This window comes from Rhinolophus sinicus, linkage group LG03 (assembly GCF_036562045.2).
Source record: "Rhinolophus sinicus isolate RSC01 linkage group LG03, ASM3656204v1, whole genome shotgun sequence".
Classification (NCBI taxonomy): domain Eukaryota; kingdom Metazoa; phylum Chordata; class Mammalia; order Chiroptera; family Rhinolophidae; genus Rhinolophus; species Rhinolophus sinicus.
The window spans coordinates 160835997-160858378 of record NC_133753.1 but is presented as its reverse complement, the minus strand read 5'-3'; the positions used below and the strand labels follow the sequence as shown (position 1 = coordinate 160858378).

Here is a 22382-nt window from a genome sequence, read left to right as displayed (position 1 = left end):
TCTTGGCCCTCAGGCAGGGAGAAGCCTGTGTTGTAGCGATTAAGCAGAGGGCCTTAGAGACCAACTGCCTAGGTCACAGCCTAGTTCCAGCACTTATTAGCCAACCAACATCGCCCTAGTTATTCTGTGTCTCAATCTCCTCTTCCGTGCAAAGAGAAGGACAAGAGCATTTGGCCCATAGGGCTATGTGAGGATCACATGAGATAAAGTTCATAGGACAATACTTGCTCCAGAGTAATGCACTCCATAAACATGAGCTACCGTTATTCGTTATTATGTCCTTCCTTTCTTTCTTGACTCATTTGAATCCATTTTCCTGGAGTGATCATTTTCAGCAAACTCTGATCCTTCACCTTCCTGCGGAAAACACTTGTAGGAGTTCCCTGTGGCTTTTAGGAGAAGCCTAAGTGCTTATAAAGGCCTACAGGGCCAGGCTTGAACTGGGCCCCACTTCCCGCTCTAGCCCCATCCTGAACCCTCCCCCCTGTTCTCAGGGCTCCAGACGCTCTGACCTTCTTTCGGTTCTTCAAACCCACCAAGCTTCCTCTCACCTCAGGACTTTTACACAAGCTGCTTCCTCTGCCCGGAACGCCGACTCATCCTCTCCGTCTGGTTCCGGAGCCTCATCACTTCCTGAGGGAGACCTTGCCCAGCCTCCCCAATGAGGTCAAACCTCTCTAAGGCACTGTGTACTTCTCCATGGCGCTCCTCAGTGTCCTAATCTCTGTGGGTATTAGATTAACATCTCTCACTGTTAAAGTGGAAGCTCTGTGAAGGCAGAGGCCATGTCTACTTTGGATTTATTCCAACCCTTAAAGCCTAGCGTTCCTGATATAACATGGTAGGTGCTCAATTCCTGTCTTTGGAATAAGAAGGACAGGGAGCGAGGAAGGAACGGAAAAGTTATGCCAGAATGTTCTGGAAGCCACAGTGCTGTGAGGACCTGCGGTGATCACAGGAACCACCTCACACCACAAGCCTTGCATGCTTCTCTCACCTCCTGCTGCCTTTGATTCACGAAGGCGTTTAATTGTCAACTCAATTCCAGTGTTGATTCTTAGGAAAAATTGTCCTTATGCTGGCAATATACTATGAATTCAGAATGCGGTTTGTGGCATATTTTTCCTTGTACAACCATTTTGTGGTCCCAAGAAAGGACAAGGTGATAGATGTGAAATTGCAGGGGGAAAATTCCATCCAACCCAAACCAAAGGGGATTCTTTGTTTCCTGGTATTTCTGCCCCCTTCCCCCGCCCCCACTGAAGAGTCACCCACATCAGGAGCTCCAGCACAGGCAAATGACAATGGAAAGATGGGAACAGGGGAGAGAAAAGTCTTCCCTCATCCACCATTTTCAACCTCCTAGAAAAAGCATGAGAAAATGAGAGTAAGCCTAACGTAAAGGAGACATTTCTCTGAACTACAGGCACAGGAGAGGGGCATTCGTCTTGGTGCATATGGGTGAACATAAGTGAATTTCAGAAGAACCAGAGAAGGAATGTCAAAGTTGAAAGGGATGTTTGTGCTTCATCCAACCCCATTCTTGTATGGATGAGGAAACTGAAGGGGCTTGCCTGAAGTCACATGGCTGCCCAGACTCTAGGAGGAAGCTAGAGAAGGGAACTGAGGTTGATTGACTAGCACTTTGAGCTAATAACCATAGATTAAATCCTTGCATAACTATATGAAGTAGGTTTCATTACCCCCATTTTACAGATAAAAACACAAAGGCTCAAGAAGTCCTGGCACAAAGATGAAAGCTGTGCAATGGAAACATTCTGAGGCTGATACTGCAAAGCATCCTGGGTCTTATGCAAACTAGCACTCTGCACCCAAGCACTCTTATCAGTAAGGTGACCATACGCTCGGGTTCACCTGAGTCACTCCTGGTTTATACCTGTTGTTGCAGTGTCATTAGTAATAGCACCTCCTTTCTGTCTCAAAAGTGCCCTGGTTGGATAATAAATATATTGTATGGTCACTCTGCCATCTACAAAATGGGGATATTAATATTACCTGCTCATGGAGTGGTTGCAAGGAATCAATGGGATTTTGCACATAGAATGCGTGGCATCTGGCAAATAGTAAGCACTCAATAGATGTTAGCTGTTGTTATTATAATTAGAAGGTGACTGAAGAGGGGACAACAAGGAGTGAAGCCCAGCTTTCCCACTTGATATTCTCATCATAGTCTCTGTGGGATACGCTCCCTGGACTTGTGCAGTGCCGGCTTTACTGGCTTCAAACTGACCCCTGGAGGGGATGGGCAGCGCCAGCCACTCTAGACTAGAGGCCATGTGGAGGCACCAAGCTTGCCTTTTCCAGCTCTGAGCCAGTCAGATTCACTGCCTGGGCCTTCTTGGGTCACGTGTTGGAGACTGATTTTTTTTTTTTTTCTTTTACTCTAAACTCTAGAACCCAGATTTCTTAAAGACATAGTGTCAAGGAGGGAATCCTTCGGCGCACCCCCTCCTCCAGCCCCAGCCCATGCTAATCAAGTAAGTGATTTAGGGACTTGCCTCCTCTTCAAGATTAAGAGGTAGGTGTGCGTATTTTCCTTTGGCCCCTCATATGTTCCTGATTACAGTAAAATTCATAAAAACACTGAGTTCTGTTGCCTCTCACTGGAGTGAAGGCAGCTGAAAACTCCCCATTCCCTGAAGAACCTAATTGTTGATGCTAGTGCATCTAAACAGGTGTTCTTTAGATTGCTTTTTCGAATATCTTTTCACAGGAAAGATCAGTTTAAATGTGGCTTTGAGCTAATCAGTGATTACTTCTGTATTCATCCGAATTTATATCTTTGGTTCTGTGTACTACATAAGACATCACCTTCAAAGTCTATAAACTTAAATAAGGTAGGTGATTTTTCATTTAGCTCTTTGTCCTCTTCTATCTTCCATGTTTTATACAAAATATGCATAGATTTCTTTTATTATTTAAAAGCCTAGTTTAAACCTATATTTGAATTTCTAGAGTCTTCTTCCTTATCGAGGTGGCCCATAAATTATAAAAAGGAAAAAAAAAGATAAGAGAGTCTGTTTCTTTGGAGGGACTGGCTTCCACAGGCTTGGCTAGTAGCCTGTTCAAACATAAATGACATTTTCTGCCAGGACTTTTCCTTTGCATCTAGCCACTTGCTATTAAGATTGGCAGGTCTCAGATTTAGAGACAAATTCAAGGCCTGCCTTCAGCAGCAATTTCCCAATGCTGAGTGTCATGCACGACATAATGATAATTTGGTCCCTGGCTTTTTATTTTCCTATTCTTAGGAAAATAAAAATTTGCCTACATTTCTCAATTATTTGATCCTTGTATATTGAATGTAGATTTGTAAGTCACCTCAAATGTTTTGTGATAGGACATAGATCAGAATGAATAAATGATTGAATAAATAAAATAATAAAATATCCCCTCAAGCTGCAGTTTGAAAGCACTTTGGCTAGTTCTGAACAACCGCCAGTTACCATGACGTTTTAATAGAGATAACAAACACAGCTGCCCATGCCCCAGCACTTTCTGATGAGAAATGCCCTGGCCAGATCTTCTTACTTCCCAGAAACTGGACCAGTGGTGGTTATCTGACCAGAGGGCAACCATTGCGTTGGCCGGACGATGGCCTATAATGTGGCCTGGCACCAACAGGTGACCTGGACCTATCAGATTAATCTCTTGAGAAGTTAAAGTTCAGCAAGGAAGTGCTAGTTAGTATGAGGGAGCTGAAACTGAAGGGTCTTGATTAGAGAGGGGCCTGAGAGGACATAATGCCATATCCAAACTAGTTATGGGGGAGCAGAAATTATGATGAAGTCAACAAACTGGTCAGGAGAAGAGAGTGAGTGAGGGTGGCCCACCGCACAGAGCTGGGAGACCAGCTGGACCCAGAGCTGCCACTCTTCCTGGAGACTTCCCCCAGTTCACACACCTTCTCCTGGTAAACCTCCATTTTTCCAAGAAAACCTGACAGAACCTTTGTTGTTTGCGGCCAAGAGTCTCAACATATGTCAAAGCATTTTTTTTTCCTTCCTGTTTTCACTCAGTTACAAAGTTTTTACTTGATTACTTTGGGCTTTTCCATTTTTTTCCCAATAAGATTTAAAAATTATTGTCTCACAGAAAGATATTTGAGAGCAGATGTTTAAATAAACAGAAAGAACTGATTATTCCCATTTACTTGTCTTTAAATAAATACTGTATTTAAAAGTCCTAAATATTTATGGAAGGAGATTTCCTGACTTCCTCCAATGGCTTGCTTAATTTTCTCATAAATAGTAGGACTCAACTGCCGTGAGGCCCCACTGTCTGATATTTGCACATACTGGGGTTTCCCCCTCTTTTCCTAGTTGCTTTGGGTAGACTATCTGGCTTTTTGACTTGTTTTCCCTGAGACATGCACCCTGGCTCCACTCAATGCCATTCTTGGGCAAGTTGCTTCCTTCTCTAGGGCCCAGTTCCTTACACTAGAGGCCTGTTGGGGGGGGGGGGGAATGGAAGTGGCATATCAGGCTATATGTGAGGAAGCTGAACTTTTTTAAACTTTAAACATGGTCGAACTGATACACTGTCCTATAGACAGAACTTTTGGTCATTCCACCTCCTACAAGGGAAGACTGGTGATTAGACTGATGGAAATGTGTATTTGCCTGGGGGTTCTGTCACAGTGGACACGTTAGCCCTTGTCCTTCATTTTTCAGAGCCACCTCAGGCTTTAAGAAATATACAGACATTTAAACCCCTAGATATATGTTATGCTCATTTTCATTACTTTTGTGTTCTTTGGGCCTAGAATACCTGCCACACAGAGTCCATAACTTCAAATAATTCATGAATTTATCAATGTCTAGTTTTTCTTTTTGGGGGGGGAGGTTCATCTTAATGACAACATTGGCTACATAGCAAATCAAATCGGTTGTGCATAATCTAATTTTCTCATCAGCTGAAAATATCAGGACTTTTCAATCTGAATATGCATGGATGGTGTGTGTTCCAAGAATTATAATTCTGAGTCACAGTCTGATACATGTTGACTATGGCTGATTCCCAATTAATTATGGCTGGATTTGCCACATTATCTTTTATGGCCGCGTCTGCTTATTCTTTATGCACTGTTAGTGCCTCCTCTATTGAGAAGGTTGCTTTGTAAACATCTCACTTACTTTCAATGGGAGAACCCTAGCTGCTTAATATTATAGCACTCATGCATAGAACCCCCTTCCCTACTCTCGTGCACATTTGTGCTGCTCTCATCCTTCTTAGCCGGAATGTCCTCCTTTTCCTTAAAGCTCCCAAGGCCCAGCTTTAAGTCATCCTTTCCCCCCCCTGAATTCTTCTCTTATTTCCAGTTCTCTCCAGTCTCCAGTTCTTTTGAACTTTTATAGCCTTAGCCATCCGTATCATCTTAACTTTTTAGTGTAAACTGCAATGGCTTGCTTCCTGTTTAACAGGTCAGCCCCTCAACCAAATCACAGACTTTGGTTGAAATGGAACTGGAACCATGGCCGTTACTATGACTTTATGTTCCATACATCTTGCACAACATTTATACTGATACCAAAGAAAATGCTTTGCTTGATCCATTTCAACTCTATTTTCTTTGCATGTGGAAAAGCAATATGAGACACATCATCACTTCTCCTCTAGGAAAAGCTAAAGGGGCACAAACCTTTGAATTATTCTGGGAAAGGACTTTTATTTTCCTAGAACTGCCATTGCAGGAGGGCAGCCTGGACAGAGAGGGCAGCTACCTAATTCTTCACAAACTTACTTCATTAAGTTGTTATAAGGGAATGCTCAGATGCTGTGACATACCCATATTCAAGTATAAGTATAAAAACCTATTCAAAAATGAAGCCTAAATGACAGTTTAAATTATCCTGCTGACAATGGACAGTTGAGCACTGACCACAGTAGAATTAGCCGTTGTCAATCCCGTGGTGTCGTCATCACTCCCATCTTCCCCATATCACGGGGAGGAAATAGCAGTCACAATTAAAAAGTGGTCTAGAAATATTTGAGTCGAAATGTTACTAGAAGACCTTCTTATTCTCAAGTTTTACATATTCTGGATGTCAAAGATGCAAAATTACTTTACCACATGGTTCAATGGTTCCATAATGTTTTATAATTAACATTACTGTGGCATTTGCTCACAATCGGTGAGTTTGAGATTGTAAGGTAAGCCCTACAAAGCCTGCCTCATTTCCCCTAAGCCTCAGGAATGGAAATTAGGTTGCTGCCACTAGGGTTTTCACACGACTCAACTGCTCTCCAAGCTTTCTCTACTGAGGCAAAGCATTTAGCACACAATCCAGGTAATGACCTTCAAATGAGATTAGCAATGTGAGTGTCCCCTCCCCTGTGGGGGCTTAGGTCTGACAGCAGTGATCAGAGAATAGCATAGACAGTTGCTGTCTCTGAACCAGCCCATAGGACTCCAGGATATAGGATATTCCAAGGCCTCGGCTTCTCACTTGGGGACAAAGGGAGACAGCACCTTTCTATATTACTACTCTGATTCCAGGTGGTGGCCCTGGAAGCAGAGCATTGGACCTGGACAAATCACCTAAACCAGCTGTAGGATAAGCAGAAGCAGAGCAGGGAAAAAGAGGGGCAGGGAAGTAGCCACATCCAAGTGGGGAGCCAAGCGAATGCTGAAGACCCAGGGACAGGAAACATAGGTTTGAATTGGGTTGGCCAATGCAGCTCTGCTCTGGGAAAATGTCTTTTGAAGGCTTGTATGTAGTGCTACAGGCCCAGGGACACATGTGCCATTCCACAATTCAGAACAGACTGCCTCACAACAAACATGTGAACCAGAAAAATAGGATAAACTTAAAAAATGGTGTCAGAAGTCTTGGACTCATGTTCTATGCAGAGAGGTGCTGAAGTTGATTCAGGAGAGCCAATGCATCTTCCTCTTCCCAACTCCACATTCAGTGATTTCGGGTTGATGCCTGCTGGAATATTTACACCACAGAAATTGGCAAACAATAAAACTCAGTGTTGTGCCCCTCACCCCGCTGAGAGTCACCACTGCAGCGCTGCCACATCAGCTGTGTGAACCTGGTAAATTTTGTAACTTCTCCAAACCTCGAGTGATACCTATTTCACAGGGGTATTGGTGTAAATAACACAATTAACTTGAAAGTTCTCTGTAAATTGTAAAGGTTCTACAAGTGATACTTTTTTTAATCATTTGAGGGAAAATGTTAAATAGAAAGTTTTAACATTTATGAAAATTAAAGCATATGATGATCACTATTACTCGCAAGCTTAAAATATGATACAGGATAAGATTTCAGAAAATATAATATTTAGGAAGCAGCATATTTGTGTCAGTTAAAACTATTATGTGTAAGTTACAAAAAAACTCTAACTCAAATTGGTTCCTTTTAGTCTAGGTTCATTGTCCCCTAGACTGAAAAGGCCAAAGAGAGTGCCAGCTAGCCTAAACAGGAGGCAAGACTTAACACAGCAGCTCAGATGACGGCATCATAGCTCAGGAGGAACATATATCCCTATTTGCCCAGGCCAGTTCTGTTTATGCATCCTGTCTGCTAGGCGTTCGTCTTGCCTCCTTTATTCTCAAAGTTGTCCTAGGTTAGAATATAAATGATATGTTTACTTAACCAAGGTTTTTTTCTCTGCTCAGATTTTTTTGTGTTGCAGAATTCATCCTTAGGTATCACATGATGAATTCCCCCCTACCCATTCCTTATAGCTGCAGCCTCTTCCACATGGGAAGCAAAATATCTGTAACAGCTACAAACCTCACACTATGATGCCGCTCAATCTAGTGGGACAGAAAATCTTCCAACAGTGCCTAGAGAAGTGCTGGGACTCTCTCTCACTGGTCTGATTTAGGTCACATGACCATTCCCGAAGCACCCATTTGGGAAAATGGATTTGCTGATGAACTTAGTCACTCACATTCAAGCCTAGAGTATTCACGAGATAATTTCACACAAATCATTTAACGGAGAATGCAGATGGGTGCATTTTCCCAAGGAACAGAAGTAACTGTTGGCAGAAGAGGTGAGTGGATACTGGTGAGGTAGCAAGAACGATCCGTGACGTTGCAGAGCAGTAAAAGTGCTGGAGTAGGAGTCAGCTGACCCAGCTTTTAGCTTTTCTACTAACTAGTGTTGGGATGGTGGGCAAGCCCTTGCATGCCTTAAGCCTCAGTTTCCTGTTAGGTAAAGTGGGAAGGTAGAACTAAAGGTTTCCAAGGTTCCATTTTGCTCTAGTGTTTAAATCATGGCTACACTACGTTCTCTCATTAGTATTCAGGGTTATCAATTCCAGGTTTATTTTCTTACCTGATTTTTCTCACTGGCTTAAATAGACCTCACCTTGGCTTTATTCATTACCTAGAAGCCTTCCAACTCTGGTGGAGATCTGAATGATTCCATTGCTCCTATTAAGTCAGTCATATTCTTTAACTAGCTAACTTTCCCCACAGTTTACAACTTGTGTCAGAGCCCAGGAAGATTTGCTTTGAGTTTTTTCCCTGTGAACCAAACAAGTCATAAAAACAGATTTATATCATGGTTTCTTTACAGCTGCATTTCATCCTCGGTTTCTTAAATCAAGAAATTGACTATCATAATGGCTGAATGAATAAAAAACAGCAGCAATGAGTGACTGCCTTTAGCAAAGAGAGAGGGAGTCTTATTATTTAAATGTTCCTGGTTATATTAAGTGAAGCAAAAGATTTGGAATCGAAAATGAAAGAAATAGGCAGCCAAGTCAAAAACGCCACCAAGCTGTAAATAAAATATGAAACTGGCTTAGAAAAGGAGCATTACATTGAAGTCAAACACTGATAGATAGTCCCTAATTGTGGGATGTTTGTAAAAGGTGACATGACACCTGTCAATTATCCACAGCAGCCAGGAAATGTAGATTACATGAATAATTCACCAATCCAGTGCCCTTTGTTGCCAAGCTGTCTAAACCCAGTCCATAAAATAACTGCTGATACAAAAGAAGAAAAAATATGTTCAAATTGCAAGAGCCTTATGTTTTAAGTGGTAGTGTTTTAAAGGCCGCTTCATTATATGGCCATGTTCCAGTTAGTGCCAGTGGCTAAATAATTAACATGTGAGCCTTTATCGGGTATAACAAAGGAGAGGTCTTGGGCTCTGGAAACTTTATATCCCCGTAGGAGTGATACATAAGAGAATCTTCAGTATCAGAAACATATCATCACATATCCCATAATTTTCTCACCCTCCAAACAGCATGCAATCCTTTAAAAAGGCTAAGTCTTTTGTTTTGGAATCGTGGAATTGTAGAATAAATTGGGAAGGTCACTCAGGGATAGCCTACTCCACTGGTTTTTAGAAGCAACAGATCCCTTTTGACAAAGCAAATCTTGCGTGAGATACACAGTGGGAGACAGGTAAAAGTGGAATTCTTTGAGTGGACTGGGTGGTGGCCAGGAGGACTGCAGGACGTGGTCCGGATGGATGGGCTTCCGCAGCAGCCCTGCCCTGCACCTACAAGGATCCAACTGTCCTGTTTCACAGATGAGAAAACTGAAGCTCCTGAGAGGCAAAGGGGCTCACTGAAGTCCCAGAGCGAGTTGGTGTCAGAGCTGAGACTGGAAGCCAGACTGCTACCTCCCGTGTAACACACATACACATGTACAGCTGTAAGTACAGCTTGTCTACACAGCCGGGTGAGGAGCCAGGATTTGGAGAAATACCAGTTCTGCAGCTCCCAGGACCTCACAAGTCAGCCTGAGGAATGGAAACAACTGACTCTTTCATTTGTGGCCTGGGCCCAGGCAGCCTGATACCTACGCTGCCCCCCTTTACTTCCCCCACTCCCGTGTTGGCCACAGGGCCAGGGTCAGAGGTCACGGGCCAGGTGGAAGGTGGGGCCTTGGAATGCCCAGGGGACTGGGCAGGCAGCCATAGGTAACGAGAGCTAGCCATTCAATCCATCTGCTTCCCTGGGCTGCTGTAAGAAAAAGCGTCATTGGAGAGAGCTACAGAGGTGGCTGGTTCCAGGAGCAAATCCAGCAACACTGCAGAGAAAGATTTTCTCACCTCTGCAAGATGGTTCATTCCTTGTAACTTCCTTCCTTCATAATGAAGATTCCAGCAGACAAAGGGAAAGTAAAGAGAGGTTCTACTTCATAGAGTTTATGAAGAAAAGTAGAACTTCTTTCTCATTTCAGGATTATTTGCTGCCAAAGTTTGGCTTTGTTTTTGAAAGTCTGTAAGGAGGTTTCATTGCTGTATCAACCTACTGGGTGCAAATGTTTCAGCACAGGTTTTCTCTCATGTTTGTTAATATTCTCTAATTGTCTCAGCTAATTATATATATATATATATCCTTCAGAAATTCAACCCAAGGAAACAATCAAAGAAGTGTGTAAAGATAAATATGTACAAGCAAATTGGAAGAGCCTAAATGTTAAACAACAGGATTAATCAAATGAGGTAAACTACATCCATACTATTAATCCTGCCATTAAATTGGTAAAATTGGTATCTATTAATTAGAATAGAGAGATATTTACAACATATTAAGAAAAAAAGCAGGCCACAGAAAAGTATGATCAAGTTTTTGAAAACCATATTTATATATACTACATACGCATGTTTGTATATATGAACATATATGTTTACATCTGCATGATAGCCATGATTTATGCCTTCCTCAGAGTTGTTTTCATATGAAAGGGTTGATTGAGCTTCACTCAAATGTAAGGGTTTTGCTCAAACATACAAAGTTTTAATAAGCAAAGGTTTAATTGAGTTGGCAGAGGTTCGGACATAACCTCAGAAAAGTAGACCAGAGGATTTGAAAGAGAACTTTTACTGATGCTTGCATGATTAATGATGAATGCACTAATTGTTTTTTCTTTGCCAGAGATCAGACTGGGTTAGGTTTTCAGACTTAAATATTAGTGAATTTAAAATATGCATATATACATATTCACATAGGAATGGAGAAATTGGATTACATTAAATCTAACAAGCCTTCCATGATTTAGATTTACTGCATTACAAGCAAATACACGCAACCCCTAACTTACACTTAATTGGGTATTGGAGGATTCTTGTAAGTCTGAAGTTGTTTGTACAATTTCAAATATATGGGGGAGGGGAAATTGATGAGAATGTGAAGGTTAATTAACAGAGTAGGTGAGGAAAACACAGTGGTTTCCCCATATCTGCTGTTTCCTTTTCCTTGACTTCAGTTACCTGCAGTCAACTATGGTCGGAAAATATTAAATGAAAAATTCCAGAAATAAATAATTTGTAAGTTTTAAATTGCATGTCATTTTGAGTAGCATGGTGAAATCTCGCGAGTCCTGCTCTGTCCCACCTGGGATATGAATCATGTTTCCATGCTGTATATGCTCCCCACCTGTTAGTCAGCTAGTAGCCATCTTGGTTATCAGATTGACTGTGGCTGTGTGGCAGTGCTTGGGTTCATGTAACCCTTATTTTACTTAATAAATGGCCCCAAAGTGCAAGAGTAGTGATGCTGGCAATTCAAGTATGCCAAAGAGAAGCGGAAAAGTGCTTGTGACTCATCCTCAGAAGTCACTAGTAGCCTAATGCTACGTCACAACGCCTACCGTCATTCGCCTCACATCATCTCAGGAATTGTATCATCTCACATCACAAGAAGAAGGGTGAGTACAATGCGATAAAATATTTTGAGAGAGAGAGATCATATGCACATAATTTTATTACAATATATTTTATAATTCTATTTTGTTATAAGCTGTTCATCTTTTACTTTGCCTAATTTATACATTTAATTTTATCATAGGTATGTATGTATAGAAAAAAACATAGTATATATGTAGGGTTTGGTACTACCTGTGGTTTCAGGCATCCACTGGGGGTCTTGAAACGTATCCCCAGTGGATAAAGGGAGACTACTGTGGGGACAGAGCCCCAGAGAGCAGTTTCCAGGCTCTCGGCCTCACATAGAAAGGTGCTGGCTCAGGTAGTAAATGGCCATCAACTGTGATTGGATGGCCATCAGCTGTGGCTAGTTGGCCGTCAGCTGTAACCAGTGAGCCATTGGCCACTAATATAACTGCTGTGGCTACGCTAGCAGCAAATGGGGGCTAGCAAGAAGATGGTGGCTGAGCTAGCAAGCGCAGATTGCAGTTAGCACGGTGGAGTGTGGGTTGTGGATTGCAAAGTAGTGGACGGCAGGCTGTGGATAGTGTGGCTCCTGCTTCCTGTGTCTCCAACCCAGCCGCCAGTGAGAATATAGTGGTCTGGCTCCCCTACCTATGGCTCCGTGGGTGTTCCTTTTTGGCCTCACCATATCCTGCGTTCTTATGTGGGGAGCGGGACCAGAGACCCCGCAGGCCGCCCCACAGGACACTACTGTGTAAAGAAGTTACACCATCGGAAATTAGTAGAAGAGTTTAAAATTACTGAAGTTGCATATATAAATCAAGTTAGCATTAATATTTGTAAGTGATTGTGAAAATATGGATTAAATGACTAGCTAGCTGTCTTTTTAATACTATTGGTAATAGAATCAATTATGTTTCATTATTAACTGTATTAACAGAAAATTAGCTTTTATTAGTTCCTAAAAATATGAGGCTGTTATAATAGACTGTGGTCCCTCATCAACATATGTAAAACTTGAAGGCTTATAAACCAGCTCCCTTCCGAGAGCTAAAGTAGATTAGATGATCAATTAATGGCTAAAATGTTATTATATCTCTTTTTAATATTTCTTGTCAAAAACTTAAATATTCCTGATTCAACTTGTGTTTCTATTTGAGTAATGTAATTTGATCATAATTGGTTTCATTTCGATTGTCTTTAGATTTGGGGTACTTATTATCTTTTCTCTGATCCACGGGGAATGCCAAGTACCAATTTTTGCTATTTAGCAAGTCAGTGAGGAGCTTCCCACTGAGTGCCTTAATTATTGCTAATTGAATATTGTAAATGGTTTTTCAGGATCACCATCTTGGCAATCCACCTAGTGTTTTTTCTCAGTTAGCAAAAGTTAAAGCACCAAGAATCCTTTCCATCCACCCTTTTCTATACAGTCATCAAATCAAGTATCAGCAGTTAACTGGTTCCTATAAAAACCAGTCTCCTCTTTGTAAATGTCACATCACATATATGCTTCATATGGCACTTGGAACAGGGTGGCTGTTCAATGAATATTAAATGACAGCTGTCCTTTTAAATAGAATGATTCCCAGTTACAATCTGAGAGGAAACATCCCATTTTGCTTCCAGAGCTCCCACAGTGCATCTCATCTAGCACAACAGACCTGGTTCTCTAGGGTAGATCTCTTCCAGTGTCATGCTCCAGGACCAACCTTTCTAGGACTTTCTGCTGTTCTATAATCAAAACAAGGGAGGGGGGGCAATAGTAAATAAAGAACCTCAGAAAATCTGTGAATGTCAGAAATGCTACAGGCAAAAAACCTGGGAAGTGGAAAAAAATCACTGAGCCAGTCTTCCTATGTACTTCTTGCCTTACAAAGCACAATAAAAAAGAAATGATAAGTTTATGATCTGCTTTCTAGGCTTTCAAACTATGTCTCCAGTTTTGGAGGGGGCTGAGGGCTAAGGCATCATTGGAATGAAGTTGTCTTGGAGGTTAGTTTCAGCTACATAAAATCTTGCCTTCTTAATTATTTGTTTTCTTGCCTGATCAATGAACTCTCAACTATCATTATGAAATCAGGACCAGAAGAAGCCTCGAGACATAATCTAGAGTCTTCTTCCTCATCGAGGTGGCCCATAAATTATAAAAAGAAAAAAAAAAGATAAGAGAGTCTGTTTCTTTGGAGGGACTGGCTTCCACAGGCTTGGCTAGTAGCCTGTTCAAACATAAATGACATCTTCTGCCAGGACTTTTCCTTTGCATCTAGCCACTTGCTATTAAGATTGGCAGGTCTCAGATTTAGAGACAAATTCAAGGCCTGCCTTCAGCAATTTCCCAATGCTGAGTGTCATGCACGACATAATGATAATTTGGTCCCTGGCTTTTTATTTTCCTATTTTTAGGAAAATAAAAATTTGCCTACATTTCTCAATTATTTGATCCTTGTATATTGAATGTAGATTTGTAAGTCACCTCAAATGTTTTGTGATAGGACATAGATCAGAATGAATAAATGATTGAATAAATAAAATAATAAAATATCCCCTCAAGCTGCAGTTTGAAAGCACTTTGGCTAGTTCTGAACAACCGCCAGTTACCATGACGTCTTAATAGAGATAACAAACACAGCTGCCCATGCCCCAGCACTTTCTGATGAGAAATGCCCTGGCCAGATCTTCTTACTTCCCAGAAACTGGACCAGTGGTGGTTATCTGACCAGAGGGCAACCATTGCGTTGGCCGGACGATGGCCTATAATGTGGCCTGGCACCAACAGGTGACCTGGACCTATCAGATTAATCTCTTGAGAAGTTAAAGTTCAGCAAGGAAGTGCTAGTTAGTATGAGGGAGCTGAAACTGAAGGGTCTTGATTAGAGAGGGGCCTGAGAGGACATAATGCCATATCCAAACTAGTTATGGGGGAGCAGAAATTATGATGAAGTCAACAAACTGGTCAGGAGAAGAGAGTGAGTGAGGGTGGCCCACCGCACAGAGCTGGGAGACCAGCTGGACCCAGAGCTGCCACTCTTCCTGGAGACTTCCCCCAGTTCACACACCTTCTCCTGGTAAACCTCCATTTTTCCAAGAAAACCTGACAGAACCTTTGTTGTTTGCGGCCAAGAGTCTCAACATATGTCAAAGCATTTTTTTTTCCTTCCTGTTTTCACTCAGTTACAAAGTTTTTACTTGATTACTTTGGGCTTTTCCATTTTTTTCCCAATAAGATTTAAAAATTATTGTCTCACAGAAAGATATTTGAGAGCAGATGTTTAAATAAACAGAAAGAACTGATTATTCCCATTTACTTGTCTTTAAATAAATACTGTATTTAAAAGTCCTAAATATTTATGGAAGGAGATTTCCTGACTTCCTCCAATGGCTTGCTTAATTTTCTCATAAATAGTAGGACTCAACTGCCGTGAGGCCCCACTGTCTGATATTTGCACATACTGGGGTTTCCCCCTCTTTTCCTAGTTGCTTTGGGTAGACTATCTGGCTTTTTGACTTGTTTTCCCTGAGACATGCACCCTGGCTCCACTCAATGCCATTCTTGGGCAAGTTGCTTCCTTCTCTAGGGCCCAGTTCCTTACACTAGAGGCCTGTTGGGGGGGGGGGGGGGGAATGGAAGTGGCATATCAGGCTATATGTGAGGAAGCTGAACTTTTTTAAACTTTAAACATGGTCGAACTGACACACTGTCCTATAGACAGAACTTTTGGTCATTCCACCTCCTACAAGGGAAGACTGGTGATTAGACTGATGGAAATGTGTATTTGCCTGGGGGTTCTGTCACAGTGGACACGTTAGCCCTTGTCCTTCATTTTTCAGAGCCACCTCAGGCTTTAAGAAATATACAGACATTTAAACACCTAGATATATGTTATGCTCATTTTCATTACTTTTGTGTTCTTTGGGCCTAGAATACCTGCCACACAGAGTCCATAACTTCAAATAATTCATGAATTTATCAATGTCTAGTTTTTTTTTTGGGGGGGGGAGGTTCATCTTAATGACAACATTGGCTACATAGCAAATCAAATCGGTTGTGCATAATCTAATTTTCTCATCAGCTGAAAATATCAGGACTTTTCAATCTGAATATGCATGGATGGTGGGTGTTCCAAGAATTATAATTCTGAGTCACAGTCTGATACATGTTGACTATGGCTGATTCCCAATTAATTATGGCTGGATTTGCCACATTATCTTTTATGGCCGCGTCTGCTTATTCTTTATGCACTGTTAGTGCCTCCTCTATTGAGAAGGTTGCTTTGTAAACATCTCACTTACTTTCAATGGGAGAACCCTAGCTGCTTAATATTATAGCACTCATGCATAGAACCCCCTTCCCTACTCTCGTGCACATTTGTGCTGCTCTCATCCTTCTTAGCTGGAATGTCCTCCTTTTCCTTAAAGCTCCCAAGGCCCAGCTTTAAGTCATCCTTTCCCCCCCCTGAATTCTTCTCTTATTTCCAGTTCTCTCCAGTCTCCAGTTCTTTTGAACTTTTATAGCCTTAGCCATCCGTATCATCTTAACTTTTTAGTGTAAACTGCAATGGCTTGCTTCCTGTTTAACAGGTCAGCCCCTCAACCAAATCACAGACTTTGGTTGAAATGGAACTGGAACCATGGCCGTTACTATGACTTTATGTTCCATACATCTTGCACAACATTTATACTGATACCAAAGAAAATGCTTTGCTTGATCCATTTCAACTCTATTTTCTTTGCATGTGGAAAAGCAATATGAGACACATCATCACTTCTCCTCTAGGAAAAGCTAAAGGGGCACAAACCTTTGAATTATTCTGGGAAAGGACTTTTATTTTCCTAGAACTGCCATTGCAGGAGGGCAGCCTGGACAGAGAGGGCAGCTACCTAATTCTTCACAAACTTACTTCATTAAGTTGTTATAAGGGAATGCTCAGATGCTGTGACATACCCATATTCAAGTATAAGTATAAAAACCTATTCATAAATGAGGCTAAATGTTATCATCACCTGGTTTATTTGGTGGTTCTTCAGCATTGAGAAGGATTATCATCTGTCTCAATGATGGTTTTTCAGAGAATCAGGAGGGCAAAGTTTTTCATCCCCCAATGAACCCATGGTCTTCCTGTAGAACTAGGGAGATGTCCTGAGTTTCCCACCCTGTCCCTCTCAGCCAGTTGTGTTCCCATCCACCCAGCACCACAGGACCTGCTCAGCTTGACACTGTCTGATGACACCGAGAACTGGATATACCCGTAGTTGTAGCAGAAATAAATCTCACATAATGATCAGAATATAAAATTGTGTGTCTCTCCACTTACCAAGATAAATAGTGAATTGTTTCAGTTCTCTGAAACGCGCTTCTGTGCCCCATTGTTCATTTCTTAATACCTGAAGTGGCCTGCTAGGAATTCTAAAATTTGAAACTGAGCCTCACACACAAAATTGCTGAAAAATGCTGGCTTAAAGCGTCCTGCAAGTCATGCTTCCTCCAGAAAACCATCCTTCTGCTCTCCCCTGAGTTAGAAGCGGGCCCCTCCGTGCTCTTGTCGGACTGCTGACAGCCACAGCCTTAGCCTTCGTTGCAGAGCATCAGAATGGCTTGTTTGCAGGACTGTTGAGCTCCGGAGGGTGGAGCCATGTATTTCATCTTTGTATCTTTAAACCCCAGCTCGTAGGAGCCTATGAAAAAATTTTAATTTCTCTTAAAATCAAAAGAAAAAAAAAGAACTGTTAGAGTGGAAGAAAATTTTTTAATGTTTTTCTCATAACAGAAAAAAAAAAAATTTTATTAGGGCCCCCAAATCTCTTTCACTATTTTAACGATTTTTAAATGGAGAAAGGGGCCCAAGAAGACAAAAGGGCCTAGGGCCCACAAAAGATGTAATGTGGTCCTGGTGTTGAAAGAATAAGTAAACAAATGCATAAATATGTAATGACTGTTAAAAAATGCTTTGCAAATGACAACGTGCCATGAAATATAGCTTATTATTAAAAGCTGACAATTCCGTGGCTGTTGTAGAGTTCTCCCGCCCTTTAGGATGTGATACTCTAAGGAGTTTAAATTATCTTTCCAATTTAAAAGCTTTTCTTCGTCATATTCTTTCTTCCTATGAAATAAAAACTTTAAGTGGCTCCAAATAAAGAATATTTTAGTGCGGATGGGAAGGGGGCAGTGAAAGCATAGAATATAAAGGCTTCACTCGTCGTAAGAGTGATCTCAGTATACTTACCACTTACATACCCAATATATATGTCACACTGAAAGTGAACCCCACTGGAAGAAAAGCTGAGTTTCCATAGAACGGGAACCAAGGTGACCACTGTTATTTTTACAAAAAAGAAATCCATGAGACTTAACCTTCATATATGTATTATATATATCCCACAACCATGGCTCACCTCTGAGAAAAGTGAATTCAAGTACTTCTGAGGTGATCTGGTGCTATATTCCATCCTCTGAGTTGGTTGATGACAAGTGAATCCTATCAGTTTCTCTTTTGGAAAATATAAACGCAGGGGACACCAATGCCCAGAATATCTTCCAAGGGATGCTGAGAGTGTGCTGACCTGGAGATCACTTATGAAGATGATACTCTGGGCTTCCTCATATTACTAAGGAGAATCCAGGCACAGCCTTTCCTTACAATCTTGAAGAGCCTAACTAATGCAAGAAAGAATCTTTACTTTTCAAAATTATTCTCAAAACTCCTTTAAAATATGAGTTCTCATGGTGCATTAAAATATGAGAATACAAAATGACCATAGGTGGTGATGGTGGACTTAAGGAAAGGGTATGTTTTTCCTTTTCTAAGTTTTCTATAATGTGGCTATATTAGTCTTACAAGAATAAAACAAACAAGAATTACAATTTACGGAGCCCCAAACCTTGCCCAAAGCTCTTTGTACACATTTTCTCATTTAAGGATAGAAATTAAATTTAAGAAAAGGTATTTTGCAAAACTATTGAGAAAGACATTGTTTCACCTATGAAATTGGCACAAAAGCAAAGTAAACTATGATAGAAAATCTGCCATATTATTCCCTTCCTGTTTCAGTTCTTTAGTTGTATGTTCATAGTCTGGGCTTTACCATGGTTTGGTTTTGACTTGGTGCAGAAGGCAGAAAAGAGTTCTCATGAGAACAGACTCGGGTAGAATGGTCATGATGATCAGGCTTTCCAGTAGACGGGCAGCCAGAGAACAAAGATGTCTAGCAAAGGAGTAACTACCAGTTACTCACTGAGTGTCTACAGCCATTCTAGGGAGCCACTCTAGGCATCTTAAATCCATGAACAAATGTCTCACAATGGAAAAATGTGAGGGAAGTCTCCTGCGTGCTAGGCACTATTCCAGTGTTTCTGTGTTTATTAACTAATCTTCCAAATACATCAATAGGGTAGGTCGCATTATTATCATCCTCTTGTTATTAGTAAGGGCACTGAGACAGAGAGAAGCCCAGTACCAAGATCACTGAATTGAAGGGATATAGGTCTGGAACCTAAATCCGAAGCTCCAGAGCATAATGTAAGGCTCAAACAATTCCAAGAAGAAGGGACTTTCATTATCCCCATTTGACTTGCAGAGAACATGAGATTTAGAGAAGCTAGGTGACTCCCTGGAGCTTACCTAGTTAGTAAATAGCAGTGCCGAGAAGTTTACCCAAGCAAACTGAGCCCCTGAGCCAATGCACTGAAATCACTTCAGCACATGCAGTCTCCATATTCAGGACGGCGCTCCAGCCTGTTAGTTGAGAATGGATATAATAGTGACAAAGAGAAGCTGGTGAGTAGAGAAAGGAGGTGGAATGACGCATGGGGGCTGGGGGTGGGGCACAGAAGAGGCTCTTGGGAGCATGGAAGAAAGAGAAAGGGGACCAGCTCTGTGCTTTATGGAACAATAGTGGAACTAGTGCAGCTTGCCAGGACACAAGGAGAAGAAACAAAGCAGACAATGGATAAGACAGAGAGATTTAACGGAAGCACGGGGGCAGAGAAAGGGGAACACTAAAAGTGGATAGAAAGAGAAGAAGGTGAACAAATTATAAAGGAGCCTGTAGTATAAATGTTCTGGAAAGTTTGGAAACAGCAGCTTCCGGAGGGCCAGCATTGGGTGGGTGAAGTGACAGCTCACTCACTGCACACCCAAGGCCTCTTGCTGCTCTGTGCAGGTGGCCAACATGCTGCAGCATCAGGCAGGCCCTTTCTCCATGGCAGTGACACACACGTGAGCATTGTAAGACAAAGGCCCTCGGGGCTTCTTCACAATAAAACATTGTATGGGGCCTTCTACACAAGAGCGCGTGCCTGATTGAAAAAAAAGATCAGCTTTACCTACAAGTGCTAACGTGTTGGCCGAGTTGAAGTGAGTGCACAATTACATAAGAAATAAAAATACTTGGGGAGCAAGCAGTTGACCACCTTGTATGGGACATGCAGAATCCCTAGAGGAAAAGTGCCAAGTGACTCCTTTGCCAACTGTGACAATAGCTGTGGTTGGACTGGGTGTTTTGTTTTGTTTTGCTTTCACCCCAGTGTTTGGCATGGAGTCCTGAACGCCGAGTGGGGCCCCTGAACCCAGCCTGACACTAAACTGCATTCTCTAATGTCATTTCTGTTTTGCTATGTTTGAGAAGGACTGGGTAACAACAAAAGAGAAAGGGAGAGAGTAATTAAAACTTGTTTTATGTGAGAACTTTATGTGCTGAGCCTACAAGAGATAGAGTGCAACTTGTAAAAGGAGGGACTTCTGTGCTAGACGTAGATCGCTTCAAGCCTTGGCTCCCTGAGGTCTTAGCTTTGGGGTCTTGACAAGTTACTCAATCTCTCCGAGCCTTCATTTTTTTTCATCGGTATAATGGGCATAATAATAGGACCAACCTCAAACAGTGCAGGCAAATCGTTTCACTTATAACCGGCACACAGTGCCTAGCAAGTGTTCGCTAGTATTATCTGTAAAATGGGAGACAGAATCTCCCCAGTTCCCTCAACAGGTGCTATGACTGAAACAAAAGGTGAGCAAAATGAGAGCTTTTTGAAAGGCACTTATGAATTTTAAGCTATGCAGTAAAAAAACCAACATTGGACATGGAGTAAAAAGACTTGGATTTTTGTCTCTGGACCTTCATCTGTTCATCACTAAAGGGGTCGATTAATGAAGTCCCCTTTAATGTCCCTTTCAGCTCTGATATCCTGGGACTCGAGTGCCCTTTCACTGTCCTGCTTATCTGCAGCTGGAAGGCGGAGACCCTCACTCTTGTGGGCTTGTGTCTGTCCCTCCCATTCTCAGCTGGCCTGCCGGAGCCCTGCTTGTACAACTTTAAAAAAAGGCAAATTGAAGAAACTTATGTAATTCTATCCCATAAATAGTCTAGAACAACTTTAAAAATATAGATCTGTATATTGCAGGGACTCCCTTGGGCAGGATTAAGAGATATTTCACTTTAGACCTTACACATTTCTGTACTGTTTGAACCTTATACTGTAAGCATGTTTTATTTGATAATGAAAATAATAATGAAGATGTAAATAAAATTCAAACATGTTTGTTATCGAGAGTTTGGAGGGAAAAAATATCATTTTAATATAGCTCAACCTAGAAATAATGCGATTACCATTTTAATTCTTTCAATCTTTTCTCTATATGTGTATGTCACAAAGAAATATACATGTATATTTACAAAATATAACCGTATTGTCCTTGCTGTCTTATAATTACTTTCACTTAACAACATATTGTTGATATGTTTCCTTGTCATTAAAGTTTCTTCTATAATCTACAGCGTGATTTCAATGACTGCTTATTTTTCCACGTTGTATGTGGCCAATCTTCTATTGCTGCACATTTTGGCTGCTCTTGGTTTTCCCCCATTGTAAGTATTGACAGGCTTTTGGAGAATAATGAAACGCTGAAATGTTTGGCTTGGTTTCTCTCTTTGGGTAGAGCTGGCTGCTCTCTTTTCTTCCTCCTCTTTGTATCCTTTAGCTTTTGGGTGGAGGCCCAAAGAGCTCCACGAGGGGTGGTGTGTGTTTAAGAAACTCAGCTAAAGAAACAAACTGATCGCAAAGAGCTCTGAACCTAGAGTGTTGGGAAAATGCTGAGCATTGTAATTGGCCTAATGTTGTTCCCCTGAGAGATACCATCTCCCTTGGACTCCAGAGTTCTGGCAGGGAGTTTAACTTTTCTCATCCAACTGATGACAGATAAATATTCCTCACTTCAACAGTTATGTGCGGCCCCCAAAATGTTTCCCCTGGTCTGTCAAACACTCATTGGAAATGCCTACCAGCTCATCTTTGGAAATGGAAAAGCAGGCGTGGTGACATCAGCAAACCGTGACTGTGGGCTTTAGGCTTCATCGAAAAGATAGCCTCTTGGACAGCTCTGGCCCCTGCTCCCTGAGCCAGGCTTTTGGTCCAGTGGTGACTCAGGAAGGAATGGCACTGACAAGCGATGGGCATGCCAGGGAATTACTCAGCACATGCCAACAAGTAACCTCATACGGTAATCAAACGCGAGCCAATCTGTGAATGCTTTGCGTAACAGCATATTTGGATTTGGGGTTTAGCTTTCAGAGCTTGAGTTACACGTTTGCCTGAGCCTCGTCCCAGCTTCCCAGGGCCCCTCCTGTGTGCCCTGCCTCTGCTTGCAAGTGGAGAGAGCAGTTCTTCCAAGAGCTAGAGCTTGGCTCTCCCCTCGAGGTAACGCAGAACGCTGCCGGGATCAGCTGTCTCATCTGTCTGCACGCCTTGTTTGGGCCAGCGTGTGTACT

At 41.8% G+C, this 22382-nt stretch overlaps 1 non-coding gene across 1 annotated transcript in view; it reads left to right on the top strand.

Moving 5' to 3' along the window:
• LOC109453655 (uncharacterized) overlaps positions 1-21337 on the top strand; it is a 106855-nt gene extending 85518 nt beyond the window's left edge. Inside the window, exon 6 of the transcript XR_012495133.1 lies at positions 20793-21337. This is a non-coding gene — a transcript (uncharacterized LOC109453655). The remainder of the gene's footprint in view (positions 1-20792) is intronic.
• Positions 21338-22382: the final 1045 nt, after the last annotated feature.